Source organism: Staurois parvus, unplaced genomic scaffold (assembly GCF_062004578.1).
Source record: "Staurois parvus isolate SC_StPar_1 unplaced genomic scaffold, SC_StPar_1.0 ptg000081l, whole genome shotgun sequence".
Lineage (NCBI taxonomy): Eukaryota > Metazoa > Chordata > Amphibia > Anura > Ranidae > Staurois > Staurois parvus.
The window spans coordinates 4,373,520-4,389,365 of NW_028317877.1; positions in this window are offsets into that span (position 1 = coordinate 4,373,520).

Here is a 15,846-nt window from a genome sequence, read left to right on the forward strand (position 1 = left end):
ATCAGCAAGGGAGAATGTCACCAGCACACCGAGGATCATCAATATGGGTCCAAAAGTTTTAATGAATGATCGCATAGTTACAGCAAGGCAACGTTTCGGAGTCTCGCAGGGCTCCTTCATTAGGCATGTGATGATTTTATAGTATAGTGTCCCAAAGAAAATGTTGATTCTGAAAAGGAAAGTAAAGGTTTTCTGACAAATCTGTTGGGGTGTACACATTTATGCAGAGCACTGTAAGTATAGCCGCAGCTTGTCATCGGTTTGTACAGGCAGCTGTATGTAAACACCTGTTACTCCTGGGAAATTCCCAACCATCTAAACACATGGCACATTCATGGTCTATGGGCACTCTGAACCCAGGTGAATAGGTGAAAAATCTCAATTTCACTTATTGCTGCTAAAGACCTGTATATCTTTATTAGGGTAGAATATTGTAATCAATCAAGTAAAAACAAACACTATACAGCATGTCATGTGCTACAAAAAATGTTAATCCTTAACTAAGTTACGTAAGAATAAGTTACGTAAGAATCTAGTTAGTGCAGCTAAGGGCCTGATCCCTAAATTCTGGCTTGCCCCTGATCCTCCAAGTATGAAGGATTGGGTTAATACAGTGGATAATATTTATACAATAGAGGAGCTGTGTCATAATGAAGAGGATAAAACAGAAAAATTCAGGAAAACATGGAGTCAGTGGCTGGCCTTTAAGACAACTAAAAGATATGTGGATCTACTTGGAATTTGAGTAATTGAGTATTGAAGGGTGCCTGTAGGAGAGCCCATAGAAAAGTGGGATAGGGGTAAGGGAATACAGATTTAGACTGATAACGATGAACGTTAGAAACCAGGAAAGCGGTGTGGTTTTAGAACTTTAGGGTTTGTTGGGGGGGGGGGGGGGTAGGAGGGTGGGGAAGGGTAAATATGAACCAAGTTATTTGGGAGGAATGGGAGTTAGTTGTTATATGTGTTTTTTTTTCTGTTTTTTTTCTAACTTGTATGTATCTTTTTATATTTTAAGAAAAAAAACCTAATAGAAGATAATAAAAAAATAATAATAATAAAAAAAATGTGCTACAAAAAAAAAAAAATTACCAAGTGCAAAAGAACTATTGATAATTTATCACATAAATAAAAACACAGCATTTATAACATACCAATAACTATCAGGGTATTCATCAACACAATCGCTGAGATGTGACTCAATTCAGAGAAATGAGAAAGGGAAAAAAAACAGGAAAGAGGATGCTAAGTAAGTATACAAAAAAATCCAAATAAAAGCCCAAATATTGTAATAAAGTAGCAAACTGCTAACAAAGAAGTGAACATGAAAGACACAGAGTTTGTCAGCAGTGAGTCACTAAGCGAGGGGAACTTGGCAGCAACAAAATATCCAACGTGTTGCACAGTGGATGCTGCTATGTACAAATTCAGTTTCAATGGAAAATTAAACTATACCTTTCAGTTTGACGCTTTCTATTTTCAGGACTTTCTTTATATTATCTCTGGTTACTTAGTAGCAAATGTGTTTCCTTATCTTGGTGTTGATGTCATGTTAAAGTTTTTCCCCTTATTTGGAAGAGAATGTCAGTTAGCTGTCTGGATCATCAACATCAGTTATAGCAGCTGAGGCACCCTACAATACACAAGAACACAGTGGGGTTGATTTACTAAAGATTCATTCTGCAATGGAATTATCTCTATAGCTTCATGTGAAGAAATCATTTCTACAGCTTCATGTGGTGAAATTTCACTTGCAAAATATTCCCAATCACATGCAAAGACAATTTAGAAAGAAAAAAATTTTTTTGCTGACACGTGATTGGATGATGGAAGTCATGAGAGTAAAGATCTTACAGAAAGCATCTATAAGGCTTGGTTCACATATGTGCGGGTGGTGCAGCTGCGGATCCACACAAAAATATGTGCAGCAGCACCACCCGCACAGAGGAATGTGGACCCACGAGCGGGTGCCTTTAATTCTAATGGCACACTGCCCGCACTGGAAAACGTAACCGTACTGGGAACCAAGGTTCCCATGCAGGCTGCGTTTTCCAAAGAAGTGCAGGGATTTTTTTGCTGCATGTCCCGGGGCACATGAGTCCATTCAAATGAATGGGCTCTCGTACCCGCACAAAATGCGGCCTGCAGGAACTTGGAGATGTAAAACTAGCCTTAATACACCTTCTCAATTGCCATTAATTGGTTTTAAGAGTGAACCACCCCTACCAGTATCACCAGTATGCCTTCACCATAATCACCAAAAATAATGGTTGACTTTGCAACTTTGGGAGATTATCAACATGCTGCATATTTTCTGCTTTTGAAGAAAAAAAATTCAGAAAGAAATGGTTTAGGGTCCATTCACACCAGATGCAGTGGGACTGCATTGAGCAGCCATTCCATCGCAGTCCCCAAAATGTCTTGTCTGCTATGTGCCCGGTTCACACCACCATGTTGCTATGGTGTGCGGGCGGTGTGCACCCAAAATAAGTATGGCCGGCCATACATTTTGTCAGTGCAGCACAAGGTGAGGCAATCCATTGCCTCGCACCACGTGGCGGCCTATAGAATGAAATGTCGGTGTGCTGGTTAAAGCTGGTGCTTAAGATGCAACGGCATATACAAAGGAGATTATATCCTAATAAACAAGGAGGGTTTATTTTTTTCAAAAACTTATTTTGGGAAACTAAGTAATCTTTAAAAATACATCTTGGGAAACATCTAAAAGATACTGTAAAACAAATACATACAAGTGTATAAAAACAAATGCATTGGACTTTGGTCTGCAATGTATTGTAATATTTTTATATTCATTTATATTTTGCTAAGGTGAGAGGATTTCACAAATTACATATTCTATAAATAGTATGGGTAATATGATATGCTTCTTCAAAGAATACGTAACCTGAAGTGCTGTAGAACTTCTTTGTTTGTTGATGCTGTATTATCCTTCTTCAGTGTGGACAGGGCTATACTGAACATTCATTATTGCAGGCGTGCAGCAGCCATCTTTAAGGAGACCACTTTGCAAATCTTGTCAAAGGTGTATCTCCAGTACAGGGGGCATTCGTCTTGGCTGGGTCTGATTCAATGCTGGAGGTGATTGGCTGATTCAACAGAATAAGGAGAAAGTGTCAGCAGGCTGCTGAGAAAAGGGTAGAGGACTGTCTTGAAGCAATTTGGTGTGTGAGAAAATGACTGAGCTGCTGCTGCTGGCTGAAAGGATCCCTACCATAGATGACCACAACTGAGTGAGAACTCAGAGAAGCAAAGAGACAAAGATTCTTCTGCCTGGAAGGTGTGAAGTGTGATTTGATGCCTAGTGAGATCAGACTGTACCAGGGGCGGACTGACCATTTGGAAACTCGGGCACTGCCGAGGGCCCGGGGTCAGTAGGGGGCCCCATGAGAATCCCCTGGTACCTTTTTCATAGGCTTTTTTGAGTTTGGGCAAGGACACAGGGGCCCCATGATCCCCTATTGCCTGGGGGCCCCATGAGTTGTCAGTCTGCCCCTGGACTGTACTAGAGAGCAGGAAACTGGAAGGAAAGGAGGAACTGTCTCAGCAGGGTTGAAAGAAAGACATCACAGAGATCCTTGTGGCGAACGCTGTGCCTGAGCCCTGCCCTTCTCACCAACTCGTGACAAAGGACTGGCCAGTCTCACACCACACTGTCACTTACGTAACAATGCCACTCTCAGCTATGCCCTGCACAAAGATTTTCCAGCTCGTGGGACTACAATCTAGGTGCCAGCAGTCTGAGAGCGATTGTCACTGGGTTAAGTTAATTAAGCCATTAACTCTTTAAGCTGCCACTACCACCTTTTGACTGAGAAGGCAGAAACTCAAAATCTTAGCAAGAACAAATACGAAAAATATACACCTGTCCACACACTGTGACCACTGACAGGTATATTCAGAGATTTGTCATATACAGTAGTACTCTTCAAGAGATAGGGATTCTTTAGTTTGCATCAAAAACCTTAGGAACAATGCCAACATTATTCAAAATAGGGATACATAATGATGAGGACAAACTGGTGTAAATAGGATTTTTACAGAAAAGGTGATACAATGAAATAAAGAGACAATAAAGGAACAGAGAATGAAAAAGTAGTTGAAAATGAAGAATACTTGCAAAGTCCTTGGTTTTAGCAGAATCCAATTGATCAAGCAAAATGGTACAGTGGCTCAGTGGTTATTCTGGTAAGCTGTTCCTTGGTTGATGGTAAAACAAGAGCTCCCACTAGGTCCTGACATTTTCATTTTCTATCATATCAAAGGGGTGTTAACAGAGACCATCATCCAGTTTAGGGGTGGTGGCTGGGAAGCCACCACGTTTATGACTGTATCATGGCCATTTCTTACCCTAGGTTCACACCTAAGCGTTTTCTGCAGCGTTTTGCAGAAATGCAGTAAAGTCCATTTTTGGTTCTATAGACTTCAATGGGAATGCTGCAGAAAGGCATGTATTACGTTCTTGCTGCATTTTTGCCATGTTTTTGATGCGTTTTGTGTTAAAAATCTGCCTAGCAACAAGAATTTTTTAAAATGAAAAAAAAAACCCTGCAAAACACGGCAAAAACGCAAGTGTAAAAAGACAAGTAGTACCACAAAAACTGATCAAACACAACTTGCATAGGTGTGAACCTAGACTTACAGTTTTACACTGATATTATTATCTTCCACTATGTACAAGTTGCATACTGGAAACTGGTAGATTATTGTTCAGCATTATATTTTGTGTCCAGTGATACCAAACTCAAACTGTTTCAAATGGGCCTGTCCCCCAGGAGGTAGGAGACTGTTATCTCCCCTTTTGTATGTGCTATCTTAGTCATGTATGACCTTGAATTGCTCAGTATGATATTCCACATTCAAATATATACTTAATATTAATGTGTCTTGGCCCTGCTGGATTTTATGAATTGTGTGTGGATTTTGTTAAGTTGTGAATTGGTCTCAGAGAGGTCGCCCCATGCCTGGCTGCTTTCTGTGTAAACATTTCACCACATGCTGTGTGTTCCTAGTGCTTTAATTGTCCTACAAACCATGCGTGACAGAACTGACAGCTTTTGTCATAGTTGTACAATAGGTCAGAGGGAAGTTTAAGTCTGTAGAGTTTTTTATGGTCTTTAGAAACTAACAGACATACTGCCAGGCAGTGGTGCCCCGAGGCAGGTGCAGGGAGTGCGGCCCGCACCGGGTGACACCGACCCCGCTCCACGAAAAGGTAAGTTGTACAGCAAGCCAAAGATCCCCGCAGGATAGATCCGATCCATCCTGTGGGGATCTTCGGCATGCAACCTATACGGGGTGACACCGGACCCGCTCCAAGAAAAGGGAAGTTGTAAAGAAAGCCGACGATCCCCGCAGGATGGATCGGATCTGTGGATTGAGCATAATGGACTGGAGTCCGATCCATTATGCTCAATCTGCAGATCTGGTCCATTCTGCGGGGATCGTCGAAGGGGGTGTCACCAAGTGTTACCGCACCGGGTGACACAAACCCTAGGGACGCCTCTGCTGTCAGGACTCAATTAGCTGTTTAGAGCACTGACGAAGGCTTGTGTGCTGGTGTCTGCTGTCCCTAAGTTGAGATAACACGCTCTTTTGAAGTGTGTTAAAAGTTAAGGCTATGAATTGCATAGATTGCCAGAAGAGGGAGAGGGCAAGATTACCGGGCTCCTGAAAAAAATGGCTGGGACCTGAACAAGATGGCTGTCGCCTACAGTTTCCATGTGCCTAATGCACACAACCATTACAATCCTAGCCCTGTCTGAGGACTTTAACTACATGTCCAGAGACCCAGAGGAGGGCACCCTGGGTCTGATAAGAGACTAACATTGCACAAGTTAATCTGTTGTCTGCTGGGAATTGTCATGCTTTCTTCAAGGGACCCAACTTTGCCTGACAACGGTTTCATTAATCAATGGCCAATGGGAAAAAACTGGGAATTTTATAACAAGTTATATAAGTACCTAAGTAAATGCAGTTCAGTTCTTTTAATTACTGTTAGAATCAGGGGCAGACTGACCATTTGGAAACTCGGGCACCAGACCCTTATCCAAGCATGCAGCCTGGCAGGCCAGGAGAGGAGGGGGACAAGCGAGCGCCCCCCGAGTCATACCAGGCCACATGCCCTCAATATAGGGGGGTGTTTTGGGGTGGGGGAGCACTGAAATAAGGTGGTTGTGGCAGAGCTCTTTTTTTTTTGTTCAGGTTGGCAGTGGCATTCACCGTGATTGATGCTCAATTTACATCAGGGGACATTATGTTTTTTTTTAAAAAAAGGACTAATCAAAAACTGTCTCTGTGTTTTTATTTTTGACACATTGGGGGGGGGGGCAGAATCTAGCAGCCACATTTTTAAAGGGGGCTTCTAGATTTCAATAATGCCCCCTCCCACAAATCCCCACAACCACCGCCCAGTGTTGTAAGGAAAAGGCAGTTGTCCCCTCCACCCCAAAGCACCCCTATATGTTGAGGGCATGTGGCCTGGTATGGTTCAGGAGGGGGGAGGTACTCGCTTGTGATTTAGTTGTTAAAGTTCAGGTCCACAGGTATAAAGCCAATGGAACAAACCATCCAATAATTCCATACTCTACTAGTCCCATTTACTAGGTTTACTTCTGTTGTGAACCTAAACAAAAGACAGTACAAACCTCGACGGAGACACTCTAGTCCCCAAACTGTGGCCCCTTGTTTCCTTTATCTGGCCCTTGGGGCACTATTCTTCCCACAGATACGAGACGTTTTTCCATCCACAGATATCAACAGTGGGGCATAATTCCTGCCACTGACAGAGCTCTATTGCTCCCACTGACACCAATGATGGGGCACCATTTCTCCCACTGACACCAATGATGGGGCACGATTTCTCCCACTGACACCAATGATGGGGCATCATTTCTCCCACTGATACCAATGATGGGGCACGATTTCTCCCACTGACACCAATGATGGGGCACCATTTCTCCCACTGACACCAATGATGAGGCGCTATTCCTTCCCCTGATACCAACAATGAGGCACTATTCCTCCCACGAATATCAACAATGAAGCATTATTCCACTCACTGATACCACTGATGGAGCATTGTTTACTCCCATTGACGTTTGGGCATTTTCTACTCACACTGGCCAAAGCCCAGCCCTCTCAAAGTCTGATGGTTAGTAAATTGGTCCTTTGTTTAGAAAGTTTGGAGACCCCTGCTCTAGGAGCTTGATGGGCATGCATACAGGCACATATACACAAGCTATTTAGATGACACAATCTGCACACAGTTATGTTCCTGTCTACAGTCTCACATTCATTCACATTTCAAAACAAAATAGCTGTTTTTCTTTTAAAGAGCTAAAACAATATTGTATATTTTATAATGAAAAATATTTTCATTATTCATATTGGAGGAAAATTAGCATTAGCAAAATTGAAAAAATAGCAAAGCCTGTGCTACTGGTTCATATATAAAGGCACATACACATGCACAAACATTCGAGAAATTAAATATTCGACATTAAAAGCTTTTCGAGGTAAAGTTCTATTACAAAAAATAGTTTAGTGTCACATGCACCACCACCCAGGGGCGTATTCATCACAAGGCAAACAAGGCATTTGCCTAGGGCAGCATTCATTTTTAGGGGGGCAGCACTGCCCGCCCCAGAAGAAGGGACATGGGGACCAGGTGGGATCCAAAAGAGGCTGTGGGCTGTTTGATGGTGTATGCAGAGCCCAACTGTCGTTCCTGGGGATGGCCAGATGTGAAGAAAAGCTCTCTTGGGTGAGGGCATGGGGCAGGGGTGTTGTTAATCAATGTCAGGCTTTCGCCATGGGTGGGGGGGATGGGGCAGGAGTGTTGGTTGCTGTCAGACTCTCTCCACGAGGGGGGTGGGTCTGGTGTTGGTCTGTGGCAGACTCTCTCCGCTGAAAAGGGGGAGGGGGTCCAATTTTTGTGTTGCCTAGGGCAGCACAAATGCACCACTGCAACCACCACCAGCTGTGTGAACCTTAAACAATAGCAGTGAACAGAGAAACCAAAGTGTGGATCATTTTCCTTTTTTTAAAGTGTTGAGTTCACAGAAGTGTGTTTCTTTTGCCAGTTCTCTGTTGTGACCCCACACCAGAGTCTGCTGCTGGAGCGACTAGTTTATATTTTATGTATTGTTACTCAAATATGGAGCGCTATGCTAAGCTGCTGTATGTTTTAAATAATATTTCCTGTTATACATACACAGAAATACCCAGCAGTGAGAAAAGAATACTATAAACTGCCTAAAAAGAGGCAACATGAATATATTTTTTTTATAACAGTTTTGCAGTGTTGCGGAATAAAACAAATTGACTGGTTCTTCTTTTATCAGCAGACAATCACTAGAGAAATTAAATCAGTTGGGTTTGTTCTCTAGGTTAAACATGTTATTTTTATTATTTATTCTGGGTATAAAAATAGAACAAAGTAGAAGAGAGCAATTTATTATTATTTGTAATTCTATTAAAATATCCTGCTAGTTAGATTGTATTACTTGAAATAATTGTAGGTTATTTTTAAAATTACTGTTTGCAGTTCAAACAATTAAACAACAGCTTACACAATGAAAACTGAGCAGCTCATTCTCCTTCAGGATGGACCTTGCCCACTTGACTATTGTGTGGTCCCAGTTCCTGAAGACCTGAATGTGTACTGAGTATACAGTTACCACTCAATGTACAGAGATGCAACATCACATCTTATATTATATTATATTATATGAAGTCTCTATTGATCTTTCATCAATCCTCAAAGTTTGACCTTGTGATATATTTTGTGAAAGTATTGTGAAATACAAGTTGCATGGTCAGATTATTTAATTTATTACAGGTACTTCTATAGGGCCATTGATTTATGCAGCGCATTACATACAGTTTGGTCCATATATATTTGGACACAGGAACAATTTTAGTTTTTTTCAGGTATTTACCAAAACATATTCAAGCAATAGTTATATAATGGAAATGGGCTAAAAGTGCACACTCTCAGGTTTAATTTGAGGGTATGTACATCCAAATTGGAGGAAGGGTTTAGGAATAGTAACCAGCCCCCTTTTTCAAAAGTAATTGGACAATTGAATGAAAAGCTGTTTCATGGCCAGGTGTGGGCTACTCTGTTATTTCTTCATCAATTAAGCAGGTAAAAAGTCTGGAGTGGATTCTAGGTGTGGTATTTGCATTTGAAATCTATTGCTGTGAACCTACATCATGCGTTCAAAGGAGCAGTCCATGCAAGTGAAACAGGTCATTGTAAGGCTTCAAAAATGATACAAATCCATCAGAGAGATAGCAGCAATATTAGGAGCGGCCAAATCAACAGTTTGGTACATTTTGAGGAAAGAAAAACACACTGGTGAGCTCAGCAACATAAAAAGGCATGGACGTCCATGGAAGACAACAGTGATAGATGATCACAGGATGCTCTCGATGGTAAAGAAAAACCCATTCAAAACATCCAGACAAGTGAAGGACACTCCAGGAGGTGGGCGTATCATTGTCAAAGTCTACAATCAAGAGAATACTTCATGAGAGCAAATACAGAGGATTTACCACAAGGTGCAAACCATTCATAAACCGGAAGAACAGAAAAGCCAGATTAGACATTGCCAAAAAAACATCTAAAAAAGCCGGAGCAGTTCTGGAAAAACATTCTTTGGAAGGATGAAACTAAGATTAATCTGTACCAGAATGACGGGAAGAAAAAAGTGTGGAGAAGGCTTGGAACAGCTCATGATCCAAAGCACACAACGTCATCTGTAAAACATGGTGGAGGCAGTGTGATGGCATGGGCATGCCTGGCTTCCAGTGGCACTGGGTCATTGGTGTTTATTGATGATGTGACAGAATCAGCTGGATGAATTCTGCAGTGTGTAGAGATACCGTCAGCCCAGATTCAGCCAAATGCAGCAAAGTTGATTGGACGACGCTTCACAGTACAGTCAGACAATGTCCAAAACACACAGCAAAAGCAACAGAAGAGCTTTTGAAGGAAAAAAAGAATATTCTCCAATGGCCGAGTCAATCACCTGATCTCAACCCAATTGAGCATGCATTTCACTTGCTGAAGGCAAAACTAAAGGCAGAGAGACCCACAAACAAAGAACTGAAGACAGCTGCAGTTAAAGCCTGGCAAAACATCAGAAAGGAGGAAACCCAGTCTTTGGTAATGTCCATGGGTTCCTGACTTCAGGCAGACATTGCCAGTAAAGGATTCTCAACAAAATATTAAAAATGAACATTTATTTATGATTATATTAATTTGTCCAATTACATTTGAGCCCCTGAAAATGGAGGGACTGTGTATAAAAATGGTTGCAGTTCCTAAAATTTGTACTTGATGTTTACGTTCAACCCCTTGAATTCAAGCTAAAAGTCTGCACTTCAAATTCATTTGGATAGTTTCATTTTAATTTATTCTGGTGGCATACAGAGCCAAAAGCATGAAAATTGTGCCCGTGTCCAAATATATATGGACCTGTGTATTCACATTAGTCCCTAACTCTCAAGAAGCACACAATCTAAGGTCCCTAACTCAGATTCATACATATACATACTAGGGCCAATTTAGATAGGAGCCAACTAACCTACCAGCATGTCTTTTGGAGTGTGGGAGGAAACCTACACAGCCATAGGGAGAACATGCAAACTCCAGGCAGGTGGTGCCATGGTTGGGATTTGAACCGATGACCCTAGTACTGCCAGGTGGCAGTCACTGTGCTGCCCCATTATGGTGTGGATGTGGACCAGATGTGATCTCTTTCTTTAATGCAATCTTTCTCAACCTTTTTACCCCAGTGGAACCCTTGAAATAATTTTCAGGTCTCAGGTAACCCCTGGTATGATAAGTCCATTGCGGATCATTGAGAAAATGCCCCTTACCCGGATGGTAGTATGTAAGAAGAGTGTCCCTTTTACAGAGGGACTAGAATGACACCCTTGCAATCATGCTGCTGGCTCTGCCAAGTGGCATTGGACCTGGAACTATACAGGCGGCATTGGACCTGGAACTATACAGGCACCATCAGACTGGAGGTCAGTTAGGCACAGTTCTAGGAAACCCTAGCTACTCCTGGAGGAGCCCTAGGGTTCCACGGAACCCTGGTTGAGAATAGCTGTTGCTAAAGACTAGTCCCTACTCTTTATGTCTTTCATGACCAAAGGTCATTGAAACCTAGAATGCCTTAAAAAAGTATTCATACCCCTTGAAATTTTCCACATTTTGTCATGTTACACCCAAAATTGTAAATGTATTTTATTGGAATTTTATGTGATAGACCAACCCAAAGTGGCACATAATTGTGAAGTGGAAGGAAAATGATAAATGGTTTTCAAAATTTTTTACAAGTAAATATCTGAAAGGTGTGGTGTGCATTTGTATTTAGCCCCCCCGAGTCAATACTTTGTAGAACTATCTTTCGCTGCAATCACAACTGCAAGTCTTTTTGGTATGTCTCTACCAGCTTTGCACATCTAGAGAGGAAAATTTTTATAAGCTGGCAAATGGACAGAAATTAAAAACAAATATAACATTTTCCCCATAAACCTGCAAAGGTACCTAAATTACTTCGATGAAGCCCTTTGCAGCGAAAAATAATGTAGCTTTTCATAAACCTGACATCAAGGTTTGTGAGATAGAAAGGATTTATGTAAGCCCACAGCAGTAAAATCAGTCTGTATATGCAGTAAAGCATGCTTGTTATACTCACTGTGGAACCTAAGGGGTTAATCCTCTGCATTGTGTAAAAAGGCTGTTTTATCCTTTCTGCTCTGTTCCTCCCCTTTTTCAAGCGACCGCCTGTTATCACCTGATAAGACAGACTGAACCGTAGGCATTTTGCACATACTCAGTTTGCTGTATATTATTAGAAAGGTTTTTTTTTCTTACAAGAGTGCATGTGATCAGCACAGGGCCAATGAGCACTGGTCAAACAGAGTTCAGGGGTTTTGCATCCTCCTAGAGCAGAATGAAAACTCCTCCTTCAAGCTTTGGCTAAGTGCTCTGCTGGACACTGATATAAGTCACAAGACTGCTCTAACTGCTGATGAGAAAAGGTATTTAGAAGTTTATATTTACTAAAATAATTGCATTTCCATGTTCTGTGTAGTGTGGGAGATCAGATATAGTGAATGCAGGGTCCTAGGCTTAGCAACACTTTAATTGACCTGTTCTAGTCCCCAATCAAGTGTGCGCTTTCTGGGATATCACATGATTAAAATGATGATGTTCAAAAGATGTCAATGATCTGAGCACATTACAGTAAAAGGTTGCATTAAAAATGCATAACAGCCCCAGGAAATGCCAATGCTCAGTTTAGATGTAGCAATATACATCAGATCTACTCTGACCTGACCAGAAATAGCCAAAAATCCTGCAAGGCATCAAGGGAGGTGGGTTTGTTGAAAAGAGTTGCAAGGATTCTAAAATGTTGTTCTAATACTGAAAGGGCCCATTCCTCCTATATGCATTTTATTGCAACAGATGGCAACAAACAAAACCCAATCAGGGGAATATATAGAGGGTGTCTACGACACTCTTTCGAATTCCAACATGCCTCCAAGCAACAAATGTTGGTACAGATGACAGAATCTTGTACCTTTGTAGATAAGTACATGAATCTTGGGCATGCACCAGGTGTGGAGGTGCACTGTGACCATACTGGTACTCCGCCCTCAGTGTAACTGCACTTCCTCTTCCCCGCCGCTGCAGTTGTCAGACGGTACAGTGGCAGGGAGTTTTGTACTGTAACGGGGGGGAGGCCTTATGGGGATTTTACAGACACTAGTTCCCCATCAGGTCCACTCTCTTTGTGATGGACAGCAGGCAGTGGGCGGATCCTTAACCAACTGACAGCCCGCTATTGCCAATAGAATCCATCTGTTGTCCATTACATGGTAGGAGTGGACCTGATGGGGAACTAGTGCCCCAGTTTCCCCATCAGGCTCCACACACTGCAGCATCACTGGTTGCTAAGAGGCTGTCGGCTCACAGCCAGTGACAAGGAGAGGGTAGCTGCGGCAAAATACAGTGGGGATCGAAAGTTTGGGCACCCCAGCTAAAAATTTGTATTAATGTGCATAAAGAAGCCAAGGAAAGATAGAAAAATCTCCAAAAGGCATCAAATTACAGATTAAACATTCTTATAATATGTCAACAAAAGTTAGATTTTATTTCCATCATTTACACTTTCAAAATAACAGAAAACAAAAAAATGGCGTCTGCAAAAGTTTGGGCACCCTGCAGAGTTAATATCTTGTACTGCCCCCTTTGGCAAGTATCACAGCTTGTAAACGCTTTTTGTAGCCAGCCAAGAGTCTTTCAATTCTTGTTTGAGGTATCTTTGCCCATTCTTCCTTACAAAAGTCTTCCAGTTCTTTGAGATTTCTGGGCTGTCTGTCACGCACTGCTCTTTTAAGGTCTATCTATAGATTTTCAATTATGTTGAGGTCAGGAGATTGTGAAGGCCATGGCAAAACCTTCAGTTTACGCCTCTTGATGTAATCCCCCGTGGATTTCGAGGTGTGTTTAGGATCATTATCCATTTGTAGAAGCCATCCTCTCTTTAACTTCAGCTTTTTCACAGATGACATCAAGTTACCATCCAAAATTTGCTGAAATTTTATTGAATCAATTTTTCCTTTTACTCGTGAGATGTTCCCTGTGTCACTGGCTGCAACACAACCCTAAAGCATGATTGATCCAACCCCATGCTTAACAGTTGGACAGAGGTTCTTTTCATTAAATTCTGTGCCCCTTCTTCTCCAAACGTACCTTTGCTCATTCCGGCCAAAAAGTTCAATTTTAACCTCATCGGTCCACAGAACTTGTTTCCAAAATGCATCAGGCTTGTCTATATGTTCATTTGCAAAGTTCAAACGATGATTTTTGTGGTGAGGACGTAGAAGAGGTTTTCTTCTGATGACTCTTCCATGAAGACCATATTTGTACAAGTATCTCTTTATAGTGGAATAGTGTACCACAACTCCAGTGTCTGCCAGATCTTTCTGGAGGGATCGTGCAGTCAAACGTGGGTTTTGAATTGTTTTTCTCACAATCCTGCGAGCTGTTCTGTCTGATATTTTTCTTGGTCTTCCAGATCTTGCTTTAACTTCCACTGTTCCTGATGACTGCCATTTCCTAATGACATTCCGAACAGAGGATATTGACATCTGAAAACGCTTTGCTATCTTCTTATAGCCTTCTCCAGCTTTGTGAGCGTCAACTATTTTCAGTTTCAGTTTTCTAGACAACTGCTTAGAAGAACCCATGGTGCTGATTGTTGGGGCAAGGTCAGATGAGTCTGGGCATTTAAAACCTTTGAGATTGACATCACCTGGTCTTCCCAGACGATGATTGAGAACAATCCATGACACTGGCAGGTCTCAGCTTTGCAAAGGGGGCAGTGCATGCTATAAATTCTGCAGGGTGCCCAAACTTTTGCAGACGCCATTTTTTTGTTTTCTGTTATTTTGAAAGTGTAAATGATGGAAATAAAATCTAACATTTGTTGACATATTATAAGAATGTCTAATCTGTAATTTGATGCCTTTTGGAGATTTTTCCATCTTTCCTTAGCTTATCACATCCTTAGCACATTAATACAAATTTTTAGCTGGGGTGCCCAAACTTTCGATCCCCACTGTATATGTTGCTCTTTTACACTGCCTCTCAGTCTCTTTACACTTAAAGTAGGTTTCATTATCTACAAACTGGAGGTAATTTTTTTTCGAATTGGGTGCATCTATTGCGCCACTTTCTTAAACTAGAACTATAGGCAAACTTTTTTTTTCATTTTGGATAGAGAATGGGAGGGTTATAACCCGTTAGATTTTTTTCCGCCATCTGTGTCCCATTGGGGAGATTTCCCTTCACTTTCTGTCCCATAGCCAAACAGGAAGTGAGTGGAAATACCTTCAAATTTAGGGAATTCTTTGGAGACCTGCAGGTCACCAGAACTAGTGTCCCCATTGGAAGATTCCCCCTCTATTACTTTTCTGGGGACAACCCAAAATATGGGATTTTCTTTTACTTTCCATGAGACCAGTAAACAGGACAAATAGAGAGGGTGGATCTCCTTAACCACTTGCCCTCCAGAGTATTTTCCCCCCTTCCTGACCAGGTCATTTCTTGTGATACGGCACTGTGTTACTTGAACTAACAATTAAGCAGTCATGAAACACTGCACTCAAATGAAATTTATTAACCAACAATTTAGAAAAAAAAAAATATATATTTTTGACTTTTTGCTATTAAACATATCCAGTAAAAATTTTTTAAAAAAATCAAATTTCGGCATCAATTTAGGCCAAAATGTATTCTGCTACATGTCTTTGCTAAAAAAAAAATCCCAATACGTGTAAATTAATTTGTTTACGTGAAAGTTATAGCATTTACAAATGGGTGTATATATACTGGATTTTTATTTTGACTAGTAATAGCGGTGATCAGCAACTTATAGCGGGACTGCGGCATTCTGGCACTGGGGGGAACTGACTTTGTGTCACTGACATCCTCAGTGACACCAATACAGTGGTCAGTGCTGATAAAAAAGCACAAACACTGTACTATTGAGACTGGGCAGGAAGGAGTTAACATCTGGGGTGATCAAAGGGTTAACTCTGTGCTGTATTACAAACTGTGCTGTGTGTTTTACTGTGTAAGCATGCTGCTTTGGATTGCTCTGCTATGCAGAGCAATCCAAAAACAGCATGCTGGTGGTGACAGCAAACCGCATCACGTGCCACCCAAAACAGAGCAGGATCTTCTTTTGAGGAACAAGCTTCACGCAATTTGGCATCTGAAATTCGCGTTGTGTGATT